This window comes from Scylla paramamosain, chromosome 22, assembly GCF_035594125.1.
Source record: "Scylla paramamosain isolate STU-SP2022 chromosome 22, ASM3559412v1, whole genome shotgun sequence".
Taxonomy (NCBI): domain Eukaryota; kingdom Metazoa; phylum Arthropoda; class Malacostraca; order Decapoda; family Portunidae; genus Scylla; species Scylla paramamosain.
In genome coordinates, this window is record NC_087172.1 from 9,986,411 (window position 1) to 9,995,915 (window position 9,505).

At 37.6% G+C, this 9,505-nt stretch overlaps 1 protein-coding gene across 31 annotated transcripts in view; it reads left to right on the forward strand.

Moving 5' to 3' along the window:
* The window catches only part of LOC135111521 (scoloptoxin SSD14-like), a 439,479-nt gene that overhangs the window by 159,932 nt on the left and 270,042 nt on the right, over positions 1 to 9,505 (forward strand). The window lies entirely within an intron of this gene.

The window sequence follows — 9,505 nt, forward strand, 5'->3', positions numbered from 1 at the left end:
GAGATGCCTGAAACAGATACTGACATGGTTCTCTGTGCAAGAAAGTCTTTTATCCATTGCAGAAGTATACCAGAAACACCCAAACATGAAAGTTTCTGTGACAGCACAGAATGGTTGACAACATCGAATGCTTTGGAGAAGTCAAACAAAATAAAGTAAGCTGTATACCAAGAGTCTGTCCATGTAGTGATAGTATTATATGCAAGTAATAATTGATCCTCAGTTGATCTTCCACTCCTGAAACCAAACTGGTCCTGAGATAAAAGATTATTGACATGAAGGTAATCAGTGAAATAATTGACAAGAATACATTCTAGTGATTTACAGCAAACAGACATTAGGCTGATAGTTCTGTAATTTAGTAGTAAATGACATGACCCTTTTTAAGAATTGAAATTATACTTGATTCCTCCCCATTTTGTGGGAAGCATACCAGTGGCCAATGATCTAGTAAAAATAAGATAGAGAGGAAGGGTTAGAGCAGGACAGAATTTGAGAAATTGTGCATGGATACTATCTGGACCCATACTAGAATTTGAATCTAATAGTGAAAGATTCTTATGAATATCATCATGGGATATGTTTACATGTTCAGTTTGGCTATCACATGTTTATTGAGAAGTAGGGCATGATTCCCTCTCTACAAAGACAGAAGCAAAGCTTTCAACAAAAATTTCAGCCATTTGATGACAGTCAGTTGTAACTGAACTCTTTGCTCAAACCTTTGCTAAAAACTCTACCTTGGACGATTCTGGGCTTGTTCCTCCCTCTCCTCCACCCTCTGACTACTTCATGCCACGTATTAAAATTCTTCGTAATGATGTTTTCCATGCCCTCGCTGGTCTAAACCCTCGGAAGGCTTATGGACCTGATGGGGTCCCTCCTATTGTTTTCCGAAACTGTGCCTCCGTGCTTGCACCTTGCCTAGTCAAACTCTTTCAGCTCTGTCTGTCAACATCTACCTTTCCTTCTTGCTGGAAGTTTGCCTACATTCAACCTGTTCCTAAAAAGGGTGACCGCTCTAATCCCTCAAACTACCGTCCTATTGCTTTAATTTCCTGCTTATCTAAAGTTTTTGAATCTATCCTCAACAGGAAGATTCTTAAACATCTATCACTTCACAACCTTCTATCTGATCGCCAGTATGGGTTCCGTCAAGGCCGCTCTACTGGTGATCTTCTGGCTTTCCTTACTGAGTCTTGGTCATCCTCTTTTAGAGACTTTGGTGAAACTTTTGCTGTTGCCTTGGACATATCAAAAGCCTTTGATAGAGTCTGGCACAAAGCTTTGATTTCCAAACTACCCTCCTACGGTTTCTATCCTTCTCTCTGTAACTTCATCTCAAGTTTCCTTTCTGACCATTCTATTGCTGCTGTGGTAGATGGTCACTGTTCTTCTCCTAAATCTATTAACAGTGGTGTTCCTCAGGGTTCTGTCCTGTCACCCACTCTCTTCTTATTATTCATTAATGATCTTCTAAACCAAAATTCTTGTCCTATCCACTCCTGTGCTGATGATACCACCCTGCACTTTTCCACGTCTTTTCATAGATGTCCAACCCTTCAGGAGGTAAACATATCACGCAGGGAAGCCACAGAATGCCTGACTTCTGATCTTTCTAAAATTTCTGATTGGGGCAGAGCAAACTTGGTATTGTTCAATGCCTCAAAAACTCAATTCCTCCATCTATCAACTCGACACAATCTTCCAGACAACTATCCCCTCTTCTTCAATGACACTCAACTGTCCCCCTCTTCTACACTGAACATCCTCGGTCTGTCCTTTACTTATAATCTGAACTGGAAACTTCACATCTCATCTCTAGCTAAAACAGCTTCTATGAAGTTAGGTGTTCTGAGACGTCTCCGCCAGTTTTTCTCACCCCCCCAGCTGCTAACTCTGTACAAGGGCCTTATCCGTCCATGTATGGAGTATGCTTCACATGTCTGGGGGGGTTCCACTCATACTGCTCTTCTAGACAGGGTGGAATCAAAAGCTTTTCGTCTCATCAACTTCTCTCCTCTAACTGACAGTCTTCAGCCCCTCTCTCACCGCCGCAATGTTGCATATCTAGCTGTCTTCTACCGCTATTTTCATGCCAACTGCTCTTCTGATCTTGCTAACTGCATGCCTCCCCTCTTTCCGTGGCCTCGCTGCACAAGACTTTCTTCTTTCTCTCACCCCTATTCTGTCCACCTCTCTAACGCAAGAGTTAACCAGTATTCTCAATCATTCATCCCTTTCTCGGGTAAACTCTGGAACTCCCTGCCTTCTTCTGTATTTCCACCTTCCTATGACTTGAATTCCTTCAAGAGGGAGGTTTTAAGACACTTATCCACCAATTTTTGACCACTGCTTTGACCCTTTTATGACTGGCATTTTAGTGGGCATTTTTTTTTTATTAGATTTTTGTTGCCCTTGGCCAGTATCCTTCCTACATAAAAAAAAAAAAAAAAAAAACTACTGTAGAGGTGCTGACTTTCTTGTTGTGAGCATATTGATGAATTTACATGATAACCCCATATCATGTAAATATTTATAAGTGACTCTTCATATTCTTTTTGTGAGGAGGTAAAATAATTCATATTCTTTTTGTGAGGAGATAAAATGAAATAATACTGGAAATTAACAACATTAAAGTTATTTAAAGCTGTTTGCACTTTATCTGACTGACAACCTCTTTGTGTTTGGTATTGTGTCCATAACCTGTTCCTGTCTCATTCTAATTATTAGGGTGGCTTAAAAGTTTTACCAAAGGGATAAGTATGTAAAAAAATCAATAAGTAGCTTGAGAATATTTAGTAATTTGTTGTACATCGAATCAACAGATAGATATACAAATTCAAAATTCCACTTGATATCATAGAGGAAGGAGTTAATTTTATTGTATTTTCTATTGTTCCATGCTTTCTTGGAAGGGGCTGTGGTTGAGTGTAAATCAAGAGAGTAGAAATGGTCCAGTAATATAGGAACATGATCACATGTTCACATGTGACGTAACCAAGCCCACTTTGTCAGTTTGAGATGTAAGAACTAAGTCTAGAATGTTATCTGATGAAACAAATGTAGAGAAATTTACCCATTGGGTAAGGCTGAAAATGTTAAAACAGTTCAGAAAAGCTTGGGTGAGGGTGTCATAGTCTAGTAACCTTGCTTCCTAAACTGCCCAGTCAGCTAGTGAAGATAAAAGTGTGTCATAGTCCAGTAACCTTGCTTCCTAAACTGCCCAGTCAGCTAGTGAAGATAAAAGTGTGTCATAGTCCAGTAACCTTGCTTCCTAAACTGCCCAGTCAGCTGGTGAAGATAAAAGTGTGTCATAGTCCAGTAACCTTGCTTCCTAAACTGCCCAGTCAGCTGGTGAAGATAAAAGTGTGTCATAGTCCAGTAACCTTGCTTCCTAAACTGCCCAGTCAGCTGGTGAAGATAAAAGTGTGTCATAGTCCAGTAACCTTGCTTCCTAAACTGCCCAGTCAGCTGGTGAAGATAAAAGTCCTCTGAAATAATCAATTTCTTATCTAAGCAAAAGTTTATGAGAAAACTAATCAATTGGTTGTTTTCTGCTACTGTATATGATGGTCTCTAAACAACAATATACAATTTGGGAGAAATCAGTCAAATAACATGCACATTAGTGCAACTAACTGGTGTGAAAATAAAGTCAAGGTTATTCCTTACATAAAGTGCTACACCTTGTTTGTAGGTGTTATCTGTAGTGTCTGTACAAACAATATCATCATCATGTATAGATAATATTGCATCAGATATTCAAGGAAGTAGCCATCCCTCTGTAGCAGCAATCAGCATGTCAGATGCATATTTAAGCTTATTAGGATGGTTGTTAACATTGCATAAACAAAGAATAAAGGAATTGTAAGGGACATAAACTGCATAAACTGGGCTTGAAGCTGGATGTGGCACAACTAGTTTAAATTGTTAGCTGAAGCAGCATTAATAGTTACCTGGTGAGTCAGGAGTCGAGGTGGTAGAGCAGTAGTTTGCTGCATTCTATGCTCACCTAGTTCTTTGCATTGAATCTATTTGTGACAGCTAAGAACCACTGTTTTTCTTTGTATGGGTCACCTCTTTCAGATCTGATAGCCTGGAAAGAGGATGCATTTTTATTTCTATGGAAAGGCTTGAACCTTTAGGCATTCCCTCCCTTCACTCTAATTTGCTGGGTACTGGCAAGAGATGAGGAAGTCTCATTGTGTCTGGATGATGCTAGTAGGACTGAAGTGGCCCCAGGCAGATTGGTTTCCTCTTCTGCTGGCACTTCTCATGGACAACCCTCGAGTTCTGTCCCAGTGGGAGTGTCTTTTTTGTCAATCTCATCTTCATCAGTTTCAAGTTCTATGAAAATGCTCAATCTTCAGGGGTGCAGACTCTCCAGTGTCTCATAACTGAGAGATTTTTTGAGGAAAGCTGCTCAGTTCGAGTCAGACATTTCTCTTCCTTTTTGTACCAAGCTAAATGTTCTGTCTACCATGGTTGGTGTAAGTTGAGGGGTTGTGATCCTTGTAATGAAATTGGTGGACTTTTTCCTTTTCTTCAGGATTTAAAGAATTTGTCCTTGTCAGCCATTAGGGGCTATTGTTCAGCATTGATCCCAGTATTGGATCAGGCTGGATTAGATTTCTTGATGAATAGGGACCTAACAGCTTTCTTGAATGGGATAGCTGTGTCACATCCACCTATTTCAGCAGAGATCATGTTCTGGGATCTTTTATTAGTGTTGTGTTCCTTGCTGAGACCTTTCTGTGAGCCACTTTGTTCAGTCTCTGTGAGATATGTCTGTGAAGATTGCATTTCTGCTGGCTTTGGTGATGGCTCATCAAGTCAGTGAGCGTTATGGTTTCTCAGCAGAGGTTTCTCATTCAGGGGGTTGGTCCTCAATGACCCTTTCACTGGCTCCTGATTCTGTAGCCAAGACTCAACATCTGGGTGATACTTCTGTATCAGAGATCATTATTTCTGCTCTTTCTGAGTTTGTTGGTAAACTGAAAGATTGGCTTTTATGCCCTGTTAGAGCTGTCCAAGAGTATACAATTATGCAACACTGCAAGTTGTCATCCAGAGTGTTCTTGGTTCTTTGTGACAGTCTCTGAGACCAAGAATGTGGTGCATCTTTGCAATATTTCCCTGTGGATATGCAGGATTATCAAGTGGGCATATTGTGAGGTATCAGAGAAGGAGATGTGTTTGGTTAAGTTGCATCTTCTTTAAGTTTGTGCAGTTGCCACCAGCATTGTATTCACAAGTATCAAGAGACTCGCTCCAGTTTTCAAAGCAGGTACATGGAAGTGTATGTCAATCTTTGCTTCCTTCTACCTTAGGGATGTTACTCATCGGTATTTAGATACCTTCTTCCTATGGCCAGTTGTGTCTGTCCTGAGAGTTGTTAGCTGATGTTCTCTGTTGGATCAGGGCACCTATGTTTGGAGAGACAAAACATGGAATGCTCTCTGTGATTAGAAGTTTGCACTGTACTTGGTAAGAGTTTCAGCTATAGTTTGAGTCTCATTAAGGAGTGAAAAGATCATATAGGTGGAGTCATCCTCCTTCCCATACTTGGGATTTTATTATGCAATAATTAATCATTATGGGTATTTGTATGTGTAATAACAGATAAGATTTTTTAAGTAAAATCTATTTCTACATACACAACCCATAATTATTAATTATACCAGAACTGCCTTGTCTCCCTCCCCTTTATAACCCTCTACATGAGGGCTGAATGAAGGATTGGAATTGTGGTGACCTATCCATGGCTGGTTGTCCAGGTAGAAAGAAAGGGTCATGTCATGGCTAAAGGAAAACAAAAAAGAAAGGGGTAACTCATATGTTTCTTTTGTTCCCAGATAATGTAGTTGATACATGTGTGAATGAGAGTTTAGCAACAATTATTAATTATGGGTAAGTACACCCCACTTTCAGTGAAAGTGGTGCATGTGATAAACACCATTGTTTCATAGTGTGGGAAAAATGTCCAACTCAAATGAAATAGAGGGTTCAGTATGATAATGTGGCAACATTACCAAGCATTTTGAACATTTGTTAAGTGTCACATCTCTGCATGTTACAACTCAGTTGACTTGACCCCATTAATAAACACTTACATTTATCCTGCTTATCTGGAAATTGTGCAAGATTTATTAGCACATTTCATGTCGATGTAATACTTTAAGTCAGGGTGGTCCAACTACAGGCCCGCAGGCCACAAGTGGTCTGCCAGTTGATTGTCTGTGGCCCGCGACTGCTTGTATAAGTTTATCTTGTACACGAAAAACACAGACGAAGTTTCTGTACCTGTATATGAAATAGTAATAGGAAGTAGGATTACTAGGATTATATATATATATATATATATATATATATATATATATATATATATATATATATATATATATATATATATATATATATATATATATATATATATATATATAATTTTTTTTTTGTATGTTTTTTTTTTTTTCTCCATAAAATGAGAAAAAACATCAAATCATTTCACATATGTATTACTCCCATGCCTTGAATGGAAGTGTGGCTGCCACATGATTTTGATTCTTGTATTTTTCCCTTTTCAGAGCTCACTATATCAGACTAGGGATGTGGAATTTTATTTTTCAAGTTTTTAAAGCTTTTATTCTCATCTCATCATCTCATTTTTTCCCACACTATGAAACAATGGTCTGTTCATCATATACACCTTCCACAATCCTATAGTGTGTGTAATAAATAAGTACTTCTTTACATTACAAATGCCTATAAATAAACAAGCATTGTACTTTCAAGAAAATGGCTGGATGTTCATCTGGAAAAACCCCATGTCTCAAGGGTGTGGCTATTACACATGCAGTTCTCAAAGAATAGAACATACTATGAAATTTATTACTTTAAGTTTTCCTCTCTGATTACTGTGAAGTCTTGTTTCCTATTACTTATGCCTTGCTGATTGTAAATTTGAGAAGTAAATTCTTAGGAGTATTAAAATAACTTACTTTTTTATGTGATGATTTTTAGGGAAACACAGCAGCCCAACCTCTGTAGCCAGTTCCACAACGTTCATAGCCAAAATCTTTATTCCTCTCCTGTACTGTAGCTTTCAATTTAATTTTATTGCTTTGATATTATATGTATGTTGACATAAGCATCAAAGAAAGAAAATAATCTCCAAATATGTCTCAACTCTTACAGAAATGTTCAATCTATAATAACCCAAAATAATAATAATAATAATAATAATAATAATAATAATAATAATAATAATAATAATAATAATATAATAGCCCAACAGATAGGTATGTATATGAAAACATTCACTCCTGACTTGTCAATACTTTTTGTTACTGTTAGTGACAAGTCTTACATATATGAACAAAATTGGAGGCCATAATATGGATCAAAAACTAAATCGTATATATACTTTCTAAACTCTTCCATAAAATGTATGTATATATATATATATATATATATATATATATATATATATATATATATATATATATATATATATATATATATATATATATATATATATATATATATATATATATATATATATATATATATATATATATATATATATATATATATATATATATATATATATATATATATATATATATATATATATATATATATGTGTGTGTGTGTGTGTGTGTGTGTGTGTGTGTATTACCTAGTTGTGCTTTATGGGAAAAGAGCTATGCTCATACTGTCCCATCTCCATATCTTTTAATATCCAACTTAGCCTTGAATCCATGTATACTTTCTGCATTTACTATCTCCTCATCCAGACTGTTCCATACATCAATATTTCTATATGGGAAACTACTTTTTGACGTCTCTTCTACAAGCACTCCTCTTCAGCCTCTTCCCATGTCCTCTAGTGTCCCATGTATCCCAGACCATTAAGTCGCTCCGGTCCACCTCCTCTACTCCCTCATATGCTTTATGTATCGCAATCAAGTCTCCCCTTTCTCTCCTCTTTTCCAACGTTGGTAGATGTAGCCTTTCCAGTCTCTCTTCATATGACAAGTCCCTGATACTTGGTACCATCTTTGTAGCTGCTCTCTGAACTCTCTCCAACTTCCTTATGTCCTTTTTCTTGTATGGTGACTACACTACTGCTGCATATTCTAGTCTAGGTCTTATCAGTGACACGATCATCTTCCTGACCATCTCTTCATCCATATATGCAAAGGCCTGCCTTATTCTTCTCAACAAGTTATAGGTTTCTCCTGTAATTTTGATAATGTGTCTCTCTGGGGTCAGGTTCCCAGTCACTGTAACACCGAGATCCTTTTCCTCTTCTGCTTCACTCAACCTTACACCATTCAACACATAATTTCCTTTTACTCTTCTTGTACTTTTTCCAAATTCTATTACCTTACACTTCTTTAAATTAAATTCCATTTCCCATCTATAACTCCACTCTGATATCTTGTTCAGGTCTTCTTGTAATGTTCCACAGACCTCTGCTCTCTCAACTTTCTTCAGCAACTTTGTATTATCCGCAAAAAGGCTCATGTAGCTGTTCACACTCTCCATCATATCATTTATATAGACTGCAAACATGATTGGTGCAAGTACTGAGTCTTGGGATACTCCACTTATGACTTCCCTCCATGATGATTTTTTATCTTTTACCACTGTTCTCATTTCTCTGTTTGTCAAGAAATTTTACATCCATCTCAGCAGGGCCCCCTTCAGCCCACCATTATGCTTCAACTTCCACAACAATTTCCTGTGTGGCACTTTATCAAAGGCTTTCTTCAGGTCTAAATAAACACAATCAGCCCATCCATCTCTTTCTTGCATTATATCCATCACTCTAGAATAAAAACTCAGTAAGTTTGTAACACATGATCTCCCTCTCCTAAATCCAAATTGTTGCTTTATTATCACTTCATTTCCTTCTAGGTACTGCATCCATTTATCCTTCACCAATCTTTCACACATTTTGCACACCACACTTGTTAGAGACACAGGTCTATAGTTTAAGGGCTCCTCTTTACTACCACCTTTGTATATTGGCACTATGTTGGCTCTCTTCCATTCAACTGGGACTCTGCTTTCAGTTAGGGAGCTTGCTTTTCAATTAGGGAGCTTTCAATAATATTATGTATTACCCATGTCAACTGCTAATTGCACTCTTTTAGTATCCATCCTGACACTCCATCAGGTCCAGGGGCCTTCTTAATGTCTAGTCCCTCCATCTGTTTCTGGACATCCTCTTCAGTCACTTGGATTTCCCCCAAACCCATTTCTTCACTCATCTCACTCTGCCACACAAATGTTTTCTCTTTTGTGAATACTGATTGAAAACTCCTGTTCATCATCTCTGCCAATTCAGCCGGATCCTCACACATTTGACCATTCACCTTCAATCTGCTTATTCCTTCTCTATTTCTAATTTTGCTGTTCACATATCTGAAGAATAGTTTTGGTTCCTCTTTGCATTTGTCCATAACATCTTTCTCATAATTTTTCTTTTCTTCTC